The following is a 13,104-nucleotide window of genomic DNA, read 5'->3' as shown; positions in this document are numbered from 1 at the left end:
CCACAGTGAAACCCAGGGAGATTCGGTGACGTCACTCTGTATGGATCCTCAGTTGGGCCAAAAATCTACGTGCGGATAGGTGAAAAGGGAATTTTTCCTTGAATACCCCTTTAAATCTTGCTTGTTGTGTCTTCCATTGGTCTTTGAATATGACTATTCCACATACATACATACATACGTTTATCATGAAGCCTAGCCTTCTCATATTTTGTAATAAAATCTAAAGCTCCTACATAAATACAAGCACAAGTTTCAATCATACTAGTTTCATATTTTCATCCACGCCTCATCATCATAAAACTCTAACTAGGCCCCTGAGATAGCGCTGCCAATGGTTGCCATTTGTGAGAAAGAATGAACAGTGAAGCAAGCTTAGCCGAAACAGTCAAGTCGTTTTTAGTCTATATTGACATGTATTTTATAAACGATTTATTTAATAAGCCCTTTATGCATCAGCCCTTGTCTGGCTATCAATGAAAGATGCTTTCTCATACAAGCATATGTTTTGGCTGCGCACCCTCCTCATGGGAACGGAGGAGAACATTTTCATAACAAAATTCTCAAAAATAAGCAACTTAAAAATAAATCAATGGTAAAACGCTGGATCTCGGCAGTGGCTGATGAAAAAATACCTTTTAAGTAGTCAGGAGGAATCTGGTTGCATTAGACGTTCATGTTGGGTTGTAAAAAGAAAACTGTCTATTTTTGACTCACGGCTTCATTGTATCTGCTGACGATGTAAGGCTTAGCATTTTATTTTTCTTCCTACATCAAAGGTATATCCACTACTGTGAGACATCTGTGAATGGGGCAGACAAGAAAATAAAATTTTGTCACATAGAGGTAAAACACTTTAAGGTTACAGTTAGTGTTGAGCCAGGATACCCTAAGGTGGAATCAGTCGTATCAGTCCTATTAGTAAGGCTGGAAACATACACAGCTTTCTTGGGGAAAACTGCCAGTGTAGTTTTTGTGCCCAAACCAGAAGTGGATCCAACGAAAACAGAAGTACAAGTCCTCTCTTTTTATCGTCCATCCCATTTGAATCCAGTTCCGGTTTTGGCACAAAAATTGCAAGAGCAGTTTAGAAAAAAAACTGTTGTTCATCGACTGATTAACGTTTTTGTGAAACTACATAAATTTGATTATTAAAGTGGTTATCCAGCGCTATAAAAACATGGCCACTTTTCCCCCTCTCTTGTCTCCATTTCAGGTGTGGTTTGCAATTAAGCTCCATTTACTTCAATGGAACTGAGTTTGAAACCCCACCCAATCCGGAGACAAGAGAGGGGGGAAAGTGGCCATGTTTTTGTATCACTGGATAACCCCTTTAACCACACATCTCCCTGTCCTACAGATAACAATTCATTTAAATGGCTGCATGCTCGATCCAACTATTAGCCTTGGGAAGGCTCTGGAAATTAGTGCCGACCTCATTGATCAGTGCCCATTTGCTAAAATCTCTTTAGGCCTTAAGTCATGTACACAAGATTATTGACTGGTTTTGCTCAAACCTTCCGAATTTAAGGCTGTTTCCACTACCACAGCTTGACCCACCAAGGCTATGGTTCTGAGGGTTGCAATAACCACTTGTATACAATGTTCTGGTGCATCTACCAGAGATGTTGAGGTAGATCTGTGACAACTACTCAAGTTAAAAATCATCTTGGCCAGCCCATCTGTATGCCCAAATAGTAAAATAGGATAGTAAAAAAAAAAAGAAAAGAAATGCTGCACAACTCTAACGTACCTCCAATTCTCGCCTGTTCTGTACCTGCTGCCCTTGCACTAGTTTAAACTAATAAACTGTATACATACCTCTCCATGATCGCCAGTGTCCTTCCCATTTTTCCCCACTCCCCACAGACGCGGCTGGAACTTCTGGGCTGGTCTCTGAGGCCTCTCAGCCAATCACTGACCAAAACAGGACAGCTCTGCGCCCAGTGACTGGCTGAGTGGCCTGTCACTTCAGGGGCCGTCTCTGAAGTTTCAGTGGCAGCTGCGGCCAGAGGGCAGAAGCCAGGAAGATACCAGGGGTACGCAGACAGGTAAGTATAACGTTTATTATTTTTTGTATTCAGTCGTCAGCCATTGCCCACAAATCACTATTACACATAGCGATGCGTGTCCAGACTCTGATGATTTTGAGTCTAGATTAAACGACAACGATCAGCCAATGATTGCTTCATCAGCTGATCATTGTCTTTATTACACGGAACAATAATTAATTGTAAAAACATGGCCACTCTCTTCCAGAGACAGCACCACTCTTGTCTCCAGGTCAGGTGTGATTTGCTCCATTCACTTCAATGGAACTGAGTTCCACAACCTGCTCCCAAAGTGGAGCTAAGAGCGGTGCTGTCTTTGGAAGAAAGTGGCCATGTTTTTCTAATGCTGGATAACCCCTTTAAGAACTAATGCTGGAATGGTATCTACTTGTAATAGTGTCAATTCAAACTCAGAATAGATGTGAACTACCGGCACTACTAATGGAGGTCTGATGTGGTCTGAAGAAGCCGGCATGCACGCGATCCAACTGTTACCTGTGTTCCATTAGGTGCGTGGCGTACTGTGAACAAGCCCATGATATCCTGAACTTTTAAAGTATACTGCATGAAATAAAGAAGATCGCACTTTAGGGTGAGTGCCCTTTCAGTTTTTTCCTATACGGAGTATGATACTCGTAATAGTGCATTGTAACATAACATTTTTTGGCCCTGAAGTGATTATTGATTGCTAAATAGTTGTCAATATAACACTTACACTTTTTCCAAAAAGTTTTTTTCCCCCTAAAATTTCCAAAAAGTAACACTGCAACTTACACAATAGATCCTATATCATCCGAGTGGTATCTGTCTGCCTATGTTATAGAATATCTGCGTTATTTACGAGTGTTTAGCATGTTCCTGTAAGAGAAAATTAACCCATTTCAGTCCTGTAGGTGTCTGCTAGATGAGGGCAACGTAGATATTGCCAAGTTTTAAACAGAGCTGTCCCGAGAGTCAGCTCAGGAGGCATCTATCTGAACCAGAGCGCTGAAATTTTCCTGTTGCGGAAGGATGTAGACTGAGAAATGATTCCAGCACCGGACTAGAGTTACATTTTTATGAATAAATTACACATTCATGGGTGAAGGAATATCCTTGTGGTTTTAGCCATGGTCTGCACAGTGGGAGACCTAGGCTGCGAGCCAGATCTATCTTTATAGAAGCGAGCTCTGCTTAGGTTCATTTATACAAACTGTTGTGCAACCGCTTGTATATGAGAGGAAAATGGCTGCGCGGAGTCGGTTGCTTGTTCCTATTTTGGACATAAAGAAATAGTTATAATGTTTTCTTTAGACAAACACACATCCAGATTCATTACCGCCAATGTGCCGTTCATGCATTTATTTTCCTAGTATCAGCATGCCAGTGTTCGGAATGATTCAGCACTCTCACAGTTAGATAAGTAGGTACAGGGGGAATAGCTTTAGTGGAAGCAGCAGTGGCGTAGTAGTAGAGGTCGCAGTTGTGACTAATGATGAGTGAACATCACGATGTTTGGTTCGGATCCTAAACATGAACATAAAAAAAAAATTGTAATTAGTTTGGTTCGTGTTCGCCAAACATTCACGAACAAATACAGACGTACAGAAGAAGCATACATTTCAGTCTACGCACATGCTTAAATGACGCCGTTGCGTACGTTTTGGTCTAGAGTTACACACATGCATACAGATCATCAAGTGCAAAGCGTAAATTATGCAGTTGCGTACAGATTGCGTACGTTTCGGTCTAGAGTCGCGCGCATGTGTACAGATTATCAGGAGCAAATCGTAAATTGCGCAGTTGCGTACATCGCAATGTTCGAAAATGAACGTTATAACCATTCCGATCATAGAACAAATTGTTCATGATCGGCGAACACGATCAATTAGCGCCAAGTTCGTATGAATATACGAACATTTACGAACATGTTCGCTCATCACTAGTTGTGACAAGACCTCTAAGCTGGGGGGGAGCAGCTCAAATTAAAAGGTTAAGAACTGGCAGTAACGAGAGGGCTTGGCTCCCTGTCGTGGCGCTAAGTGATTGCTGTGTGATGCGAGAGCGATTAGTACTGCCTGTATTCACAGCAATTAGACCTGGTCAGAGGAAGACAGAGCAGCATGGGACCTGGAGAAGGTATTACCAGAGGGAGAGGTTATTTCGGATCAGTGTTACTCCCATCATGTCCTTCAGGGAGATACCCTTTAACCAGTGGCGAAATTTGGTGGGGGCAAAGGGGGCGGTCGCCCCCGGGCCCACTCAGGCAGGGGCCCACTGAGGTCTCAGACTGTTAATGCTGTCTGCAAAAGCTATTGCTTTTGCAGACAGCCTTAACACATGTCTGTAGTGGCCGGGGCCCCCAAGAAGGCAACAGCACCTGACAATAGCGGGCCCCCTGCTCCTGAGGGGCCCGCTCAGCTGTCGGATGCAGAGCCCGGCCAGGGCTGGATCTTCTCCCTGCATCTTCCTGCTTCTTCCTCACACGCTGCTGCTGGCCCCTCCCCCTCACTGTCCTACAGAGCTGGTATGAGGGGGAGGGGAGGGACCAGCAGCTGGAGGGATCCTCACCGTCTATGGCTGCCAGGGAGAGACTGAAGACGTCCAGCAGCAGCTCTGACAGGAAGTGAGGCTGCCGAGTGCTAGAAGATGTCAGGTACTGAGTGAGGACTGTGAGAGGAGTGACAACACACAGACAGACAGACAGAACCACATACCCACCCCACTGACCAAATGATCAGGAGGAGATATATTATATATATATATATATATATATATATATATATATATATATATATACACACACACACACACACAGTATATGTCTCCTGCTGCTCACTTGGTCACTGCTGATTATATACGGTATGTGTATATATATATATATATATATATATATATATATATATATATATATATATGACCAAGTGAGCAGCAGGATATATAAGTGATAAGTGACCGGCAGGATATATATATATATATATATATATATATATATATATACAGCTCTGACTTGCAACAGCTGGAGGGACTGAGTGTGACATCCTTGCTGTAGTCAGTGTGTAATGGAGGTCACCCAGCTTTCCCAGTGTCCTGTAGTCAGCATAATGGAGGTCACCCAGCTTTCCCAGTGTCCTGTAGTCAGCATAATGGAGGTTACCAAGCTTTCCCAGTATCCTGTCGTCAGTGTCATGAAGGCCACCCAGCTTTCCCAGCATCCTGTATGTCAGTGTGTAATGGAGGTCACCCAGCTTTCCAGCATCTTGTACTTAGTATGATGGAGGTCACCCAGCTTTCCCATCATTTTATAATGGAAGTCACACAGCTTTCCCAGTATCCTGTAGTCAGTATGATGGAGGTCACCCAGCTTTTCCAGCAATAGTACTCAGTATGATGGAGACTGCACAAGGGTCTGTACTAGGGATGGTCCGAACCCGCCGAGGTTCGGGTTCGGCTGAACCCGAACGCTCGGCATCGGATTCCCGCTGTCTGCCCGCTCCGTGCAGCAGGAGGACTGCCTGGAAAACTGGGATACAGCCTATGGCTATGGCTGTATCCCAGTTTTCCAGGTGTTCCTCCCGCTGGATCCGCCCGCTGCACGGAGCGGGAAGACATCGGTAATCATTGCGGATGGTTCGGGTTCGTACGAACTCTGTTCGGACCATCCGTAGTCTGTACTAAACAGAGGAGGAGAGGAGTGTACTACACACGGGGGCATTACTATAGAGAAACCTACACCCCAGAGAGGGGGGGCAATACCACAGAGAGGCCTATACTACACAGAGGCTGCATAGAGGGGGCTACACTACAGGGGAGTTTGTATAGAGATGAGGATAATGCTGGAGCGAGGAGCCTAAAATGTCTCTCTAGCAGATCCTGTGGAGACAAGTCATGGTCGGAAAAGTCTTCATGATGGCCGGGGCCAGATGGAGACCAAAGGAAAAGTGAACAACTTTGAATATAAAAAAAAAAAAAAAAAAAAATCGCAATCCATGCAGAGAAGCCGCCTTCTGTGAGTGACTGAATTATGTTTTTGTATTTGGTAGAACACCGCTCTATGCCGTAATTAACACACTGCTTCTTCCAAGTAACCCCAATCTTCATGAAAGCCCCCTTCCTTCCCCAGTGCTGAACTGAGTAAGGTCCGGGGGCCAAAGGCCCCCCACATCGACTCTGATCGCTAGCCTTCCTCCTCATGCAGCAGCCACACTCTCTCAGAGGCCATGCTAACTTGTGTCCCTTTTTTAGAGCTCTTACCATGGTGAACGCTCTCCCTCCCTCTACTGCTTAGCCCTTACCACATTTTCACAAGCGCCCCCAACACATTTGACCCCCTTGCTGTACCTGCTCCATCATGTAGTTGCAAATGCAGGTATCTATACACCTTATGCTAAAGTAAGTTAAAGGGGTACTCCAGCAATTTTTATTTTTTAAAATTAACTGGTTTCAGAAACTTATATAGATTTGTAAATTACCTCTGTTTCAAAATCTCAAGTCTTCCAGTACTTATCAGATAGATAGATAGATAGATAGATAGATAGATAGATAGATAGATAGGAGATAGATAGATAGATAGATAGATAGATAGATAGATAGATAGATAGATAGATAGGAGATAGATAGATAGATAGGAGATAGATAGATAGATAGATAGATAGATAGATAGATAGATAGGAGATAGATAGATAGATAGATAGATAGATAGATAGATAGATAGATAGGAGATAGATAGATAGATAGATAGATAGATAGATAGATAGATAGATAGATAGGAGATAGATAGATAGATAGATAGATAGATAGATAGATAGATAGGAGATAGATAGATAGATAGATAGATAGATAGATAGATAGATAGATAGATAGATAGGAGATAGATAGGAGAGAGATAGATAGGAGATAGATAGATAGATAGATAGATAGATAGATAGATAGGAGATAGATAGGAGATAGATAGATAGATAGATAGATAGATAGATAGATAGGAGATAGATAGATAGATAGGAGATAGATAGATAGATAGATAGATAGATAGATAGATAGATAGATAGATAGATAGATAGTCCAGAGGAAAGCCGCACATCCGGAGGTAAAGGCGTGGGTGCCAGCGAAGAAAGTCCCTTGGCTAGGGATCCCAAATACAGTCCACAGAAATCCGCAGCACTCCAACATGTGGTAAGAAAAGTTTTATTCCATCAGCATAGGTACAAAAATGGCCTGCCATTTTTGTACCTATGCTGATGGAATAAAACTTTTCTTACCACATGTTGGAGTGCTGCGGATTTCTGTGGACTAGATAGATAGATAGATAGGAGATAGATAGATAGATAGATAGATAGATAGATAGATAGATAGATAGATAGATAGGAGATAGATAGATAGGAGATAGGAGATAGATAGATAGATAGATAGATAGATAGATAGATAGATAGATAGGAGATAGATAGATAGGAGATAGATATATAGGAGATAGATAGGAGATAGATAGATAGATAGATAGATAAATAGGAGATAGATAGATAGATAGATAAATAGGAGATATATAGGGGATAGATAGGATAGAAGTGGATATCTAGCAGCTCATCATATATCTTTGATTGTACATACATGTATAATCACAACCAACTCACCCCTTTTAATGTCTAAAAAGCCTATTACCTATACCACTATTATTTTTAGGCAAAGATAATCTGGTTAAAAGGGTTCTCTAGAATTAAAAGAAAAACAGCATATTTGTTTTCTTCCAAAAACAGCGCCACCCCTGCTCTTAGGTTGTGTGCGGTATCACAACTTGGCTCCATACACTTTAGTCGAATACCACACACAAACTGAGGACAAGAGTGGTGCTGTCTGTGGAAGAAGGCAGCTATATTTTTCTAATCTTAAGCCCTTTTACTTTTTTTGTGGTTCTATATTCCAGATGTAGAAGCCTCTTACACGGCTCTTTATCCTTATTCACTATAAGAAATGTAGAAGAATATTCCCTTTATTATTCAGAAATCCGTGTCACCTGCTGAGATTTCCTATGGGTAACAATGGTTGGGGGCCCACTTAGACTCACTCGCCCCCCCTAGGCTGAACCCCTAGCTACGCCCCTGCCTTTAACCCTTTCCTGCACGATGACATACTTGCACATTGTGGTGCCGCTAACAGGGTTTAAGGAGGGCTCACAACACAAGCTCTCTTTATATCCAGCAGCTGCTGGAGTGATTGCTCATCCGTGCATGCTATTTAACCATTTAGATTCTGGTGGTTGGTGATTGCTTTAGCCTGTTTCCAGCAGGCGGAAGAAATCGAGTGCAGAAATGATGGATCAATGTAGTACAAAGCTACTGCATTGATCCCTTAGAGCAATCATTGTGTTGGTCATAGAAGTCCCCTAGGGGGACTCTAAAATTGTGTAAAAAGAAAATGTAAACAAAGAACAAAAAAAAACATATTTGCCATTGCCGTTGGCAGAATCTACTGATATTACTGCATTGTGACAACAAAGCAAGTATTGATTGCTAAATAGTTGTGAAAATAACACACTTTTTCCAAAAAGTTTTTTCCCCCTAAAATTTCCAAAAATTTACACGGCAACTTACACAATAGTTCCCATATCATACGGGTGGTATCTGGCTGCATATGTTATAGAATATCTACTCTCTTACTAGGGTTTAGGATATTCCTGTGAGAGAAAATTAACCCATTTCAGTCCTGTAGGTGTCTGCTAGATGAGGGTAACGTAGATATTGCCAAGTTTTAAAAAGAGCTGTCCCGAGAGTCAGCTCAGGAGGCATCTATCTGAACCAGAGCGCTGAAATTTTCCTGTTGCGGAAGGATGTAGAAAAAAATTATAAAAAGTGATCAAAAAGTTGCACATAGGCAAATGTGGTGCCGATAAAAACAACAGATTATATCACAAAAATGGGCCAATGTACACTCATTTTTATGCTTTAACTTTTAAAAAGAAGCAAAATAAAATAAAACTTAAGGAATATTAAAAAGATGTCAGATTTACCAAATGGTGAATGGTGTAAACATGAATGCCACCTAAAAGTTGAAAAATAGATTTTTTTTTTCAATTTTACTTCCCAAATAATATATGTTGCTTCCCATGGTGAGACTAACAAGTCCTTCCATACTTGTTATCTATTCAGTCTCCTTCCTCCAGTTTTCAGCTTTCTGCTGGAGAGACAAAAATCTGTGTGTGAGCTTCTGTCTCTGTCTCCCCCTCCTCCCCCTCCCTTCTGAGACAGCTGATGTAAACAAGTCCCTGGCAGGCTTTATCTGCAACATTGTAGCTTCTTTGTAATACTGGGAGGGTTATTCTGAGGTCAAGTTACTGATAAACTCACTGTGATGCTACAATGTTGCTGATAAAGCCAGTCAGTGACTTGTTTACATCAGCCATCTCAGAAGGGAGGGGAGATGGGGAGAGAATAGCTCACACACAGATTTTTGTGTTTGTAGCAAAAAGCAGCAGCTCAGAACTGGGGGAAGGAGAATGAATAGATAATAATGGAAGGAATTGTTAGTCTCATCATGGGCAGCAACATGTGAAAAGTTATGTTTGAGTGGAATACCCCTTTAATAAAGACATTGATTGATTTTGAAAAGAGACCCAATTTTTTTTTTTATCTTCCAATTGAAATATATGAAAAGAATGATATCATTAGCAAAAAATGTATTTGCAGCACAGCTTATCCATAGACAACAGAAAGAGCTTGTAGTTTCAGCATGTGCTCTTCTACTGGATGATGTAAGGGGGCGCCAAAGGTAAACTGCAGATACTACACAATGCAAAGACATGACGGGACGCTGTATGATACATAGGAGACCAAATTAATTGTTTAAATAATAAAAGAGAAGTGAGCAATCCACAAATTAACAGATTTGGCATAGAGAAACCATAGAAAACAAAAAGCCATAAATTCCTAAATATTTCTGCCGCCAAACTTTTTGGGTAATTTTATAGAGATTTCTAAGGATCCAACAAATTGGCTGAAAATGAAAAAAAGTGAAACTATGTCATCGCCCGGTTTGGCCAACTCCTGCTTTTGTAGAAAATGTGTTTGCGGCTGCGAGAACTGTTCGACGTGATTTTATAGGATAGCTTTAATGGTCTAGCAGTGGTGAGGAACCTGTGTGAGGTTTGTGAGTGCACTCCGGAGATTTCCTAAGAATACATAATCAGGTTACACTGAACCGAGATGCCCCCTGGATTTTTATTACAAGGTGATAGCCCTCTAGCACAATGTCACTTGCTGTGAGAGCCCCATTGTTAGGGAGGCTTGAATTTGATACAGACTAATTACATTGGGGAGATCGCTCAAGCATGGAGATAGGTTGGACTGGGTCACCAGCTTCATTTTAATCCCACAATTGCAGGTACTTGTAGCTTTTCAGTTTGCAAATTAAAAAAAAATGGATGAGATGTGACAGCAATGAGTTTGGAAGACGAGAAGAGATTTAAGGGATGGAATGGCTAGAGAAAACCAATGTTATGGTGAACCTTCATAGAGGTAGAAGGACAAAAAAAATCAACAACATTTTTGTAATGTTCTACAATTGATGAAGATAATGCATTACTGTGAAGAAAACGGGGGACATGTCATAGAGACATATTAAAAGTTTTGATTGGTCATGGTCAGCTGGATGTACCCTCACTGTCGGAGACAGACTTTATAGTTAAGGTCCCCACGAGGTCGGCCAACAATCTAAGGTGTACGGGGCTCTCCTGACTGTCCACAGACCTGACCAGCTGCCGCACTACACAGTGAGCAGGGCCGGAAGCAGTTCGCTCTGTAAACTGTGTAGTGCAGGTACTGAGCAGTTGCTTGGTGGTAGTGTTGGGTAAGGGCACCCCGCCGAACAGTGACTGATGAACTGTCCTGTGGAGAAGTCATCAGTATGTTTTTCCTGAAAAAAACACTTTAAAGTAAGCCTGTCATCCCGGCTGCCGGAGTGAAGCCCGCCCGACCCCCTGGTGAAGCCCCTTATACTTACCCCTTTCTTAAAGTCCCAGCCCCGAACCCCGTCCTGCTGTCGAGAAATCCCCGTCAGAAGCCGCAAGCTCACCAGAGATGAGTCCGACGCCCATAGAGAATGATTGGAGCAGTCAATCTCTATGGGCGTCGGACTCATCTCTGGGGAGCGCACGCACGGCTTCCGACAGGGATTTCTCTGCGGCAGGACGGGGTCAGAGACTGGGACTTCGAGAGGGGGATAAGTATAAGGGGCTCCACCGGGGGTCGGACGGGCTTCACCCTGGCAGCCGGGGTGACAGGTCCCCTTTAAAGCACACCTTTCATGAATGTTAAAAAGACATGTCAAAAAGATTATTTTTGAACGTTGAATGTGTAGATTGTGTAGATCTGTAGAATGAACATGGAGTCATGTACCTCTCTACCCGCTCTGTGTCTATGTGAGCGAGACAACCCCATAAACTTAAGGCCCTATTACACAAATCGATAATCGTCCCGATTCATCCGATTGTGAGACTTTATTGACTGAAACGATCATCGGCTGATCATTTCTTAAGGCCCAGACCTAAAATTATCGACCACCGTGTAATGGCTACGTGTAATGGCTGGCAATTACCCAGACAATACTTTACCTGTCCACGCTCCTGGTCTTCTCCTGCACTCTGTATACGTCCTGGCACCATGCGCTCCAGCTTCAGAGTGTTCGGGACCACCGCGGCTAGTGACTGGTTGATCAGCTTTTCAGCTTAGAAGCTGCCAGGATGCATAAAGAGCGCAGAAGAACGAGAGCGTAGACAGGTAAAGTATTAACGGTTTGGCAAGGGCTGCACAAACATTGCTAATGATGTCCGTGCAGCCCTTGCTAAATGATTATTGGGCCGTGTAATAGGCCCAGTAAACAAGCACCCATGTGCAGATCTGTGCTTGCTTACAGTATTGATCAGGCCGTCATCAGCCCATCTAATAGGACCCTTAGGGTCTATTCACACGTCAGTATATTTTTCCAATCCGCAAATTTCAGTCAGTATACAATCCGCAAATTCAGTCCGTATTGCATCCGTATTGCATCCGTATTGCTTCAGTAAAATACAGACCCCATAGAGTTGTATTGGATGTGTCAGTTACTGTCCGTACTAGGGTCTGTCCTTTTTTTTTTGCGGAACGGATTGCAGCCCAGTACACAACACGGATGTGTGTATAGGTCCATTGAAATACATTGGTCCTATATTATTGCGGATCCGCAATTGCGGACAGGAACAGGATGTGTGAATAGGGCCTTACTCTGTGCAGCCATCTGGACGCCTACATACTTCTCTTGTCTCCTTCTCCTGAATGGTCAGGATCCGTATTAAGGGGAGATTTATGATAGGGTGTAAATATACACCTGGAGTAAACTGCCCACAGCAACCAATCACAGCTCCTCTTATATTTTACCTGAGCTGAAAGCTGAGCTGTGATTGGTTGCTGTGGGCAGTTTACTCCAGGTGTATATTTACACCCTTTCATAAATCTTCCCCTAAATGTTTTGTTTTCTAGAAGCAGTGCCAATTTATATACATACAGTGCCATTGTATATGTCAGCCATTTATCCCCCTATTCAGCAGAGGGGAGGATGTCTGGTGCACCTGCAAACCAAAGGAAGTGGTAGAAACACCATGGAAATGGAATTGGCAAAGCAGTGGGAGCATGCATGGGTATACACCCAGGTCACCTGATGCAGCCGGCCAGTCACTGCTATGTCAGCAGCCAACATGGCAGCTACGTAGGAGGACCTCCTAGCCCCTTCCCTGCATGTTTATTGGCTGAGTAAAGCTGCCAAAAATGCAGGGAGGAGTCTATATAGAAGAGTCTATTTAGAACCACACAGTATTTGAGTATCGAGTACTTTCGAGTACCACAACACTCAAGCGAATTCGAACAAGTATACTCACTCACTCTCAAATGGCCACCTCACATTTTTTAGTTTAATTTTTTTTTTTTGTCAGTAAAAAGATTTGGTATTGGTGTTTCTATTTGTTTTGTTTAATTTTTAAAACTCATATTTGGTAATACTGTATTCCACATTTTTTTAGTATTTCAATCTTATGGTTTACTCCACCTTCCTTTTTTTT

At 42.5% G+C, this 13,104-nt stretch overlaps 1 long non-coding RNA gene across 2 annotated transcripts; it reads right to left on the bottom strand.

Annotated features, from left to right (window-relative positions):
- Positions 1-446: 446 nt before the first annotated feature.
- Positions 447-12,332, bottom strand: LOC138774314 (uncharacterized). 2 transcript variants are annotated; one of them, XR_011360286.1, is made up of 3 exons: positions 12,275-12,332; positions 3,367-3,554; positions 447-799 (listed from the first exon to the last, which is right to left on the bottom strand). It is a non-coding gene; the product is annotated as an uncharacterized lncRNA (long non-coding RNA). The 2 variants fall into 2 exon arrangements; XR_011360285.1 differs by lacking the exon at positions 12,275-12,332 and adding an exon at positions 4,408-4,639.
- Between the last annotated feature and the right edge of the window lie 772 nt (positions 12,333-13,104).

Source organism: Dendropsophus ebraccatus, chromosome 15 (assembly GCF_027789765.1).
Source record: "Dendropsophus ebraccatus isolate aDenEbr1 chromosome 15, aDenEbr1.pat, whole genome shotgun sequence".
Lineage (NCBI taxonomy): Eukaryota > Metazoa > Chordata > Amphibia > Anura > Hylidae > Dendropsophus > Dendropsophus ebraccatus.
This window is presented reverse-complemented; position numbering and strand designations above follow the sequence as displayed.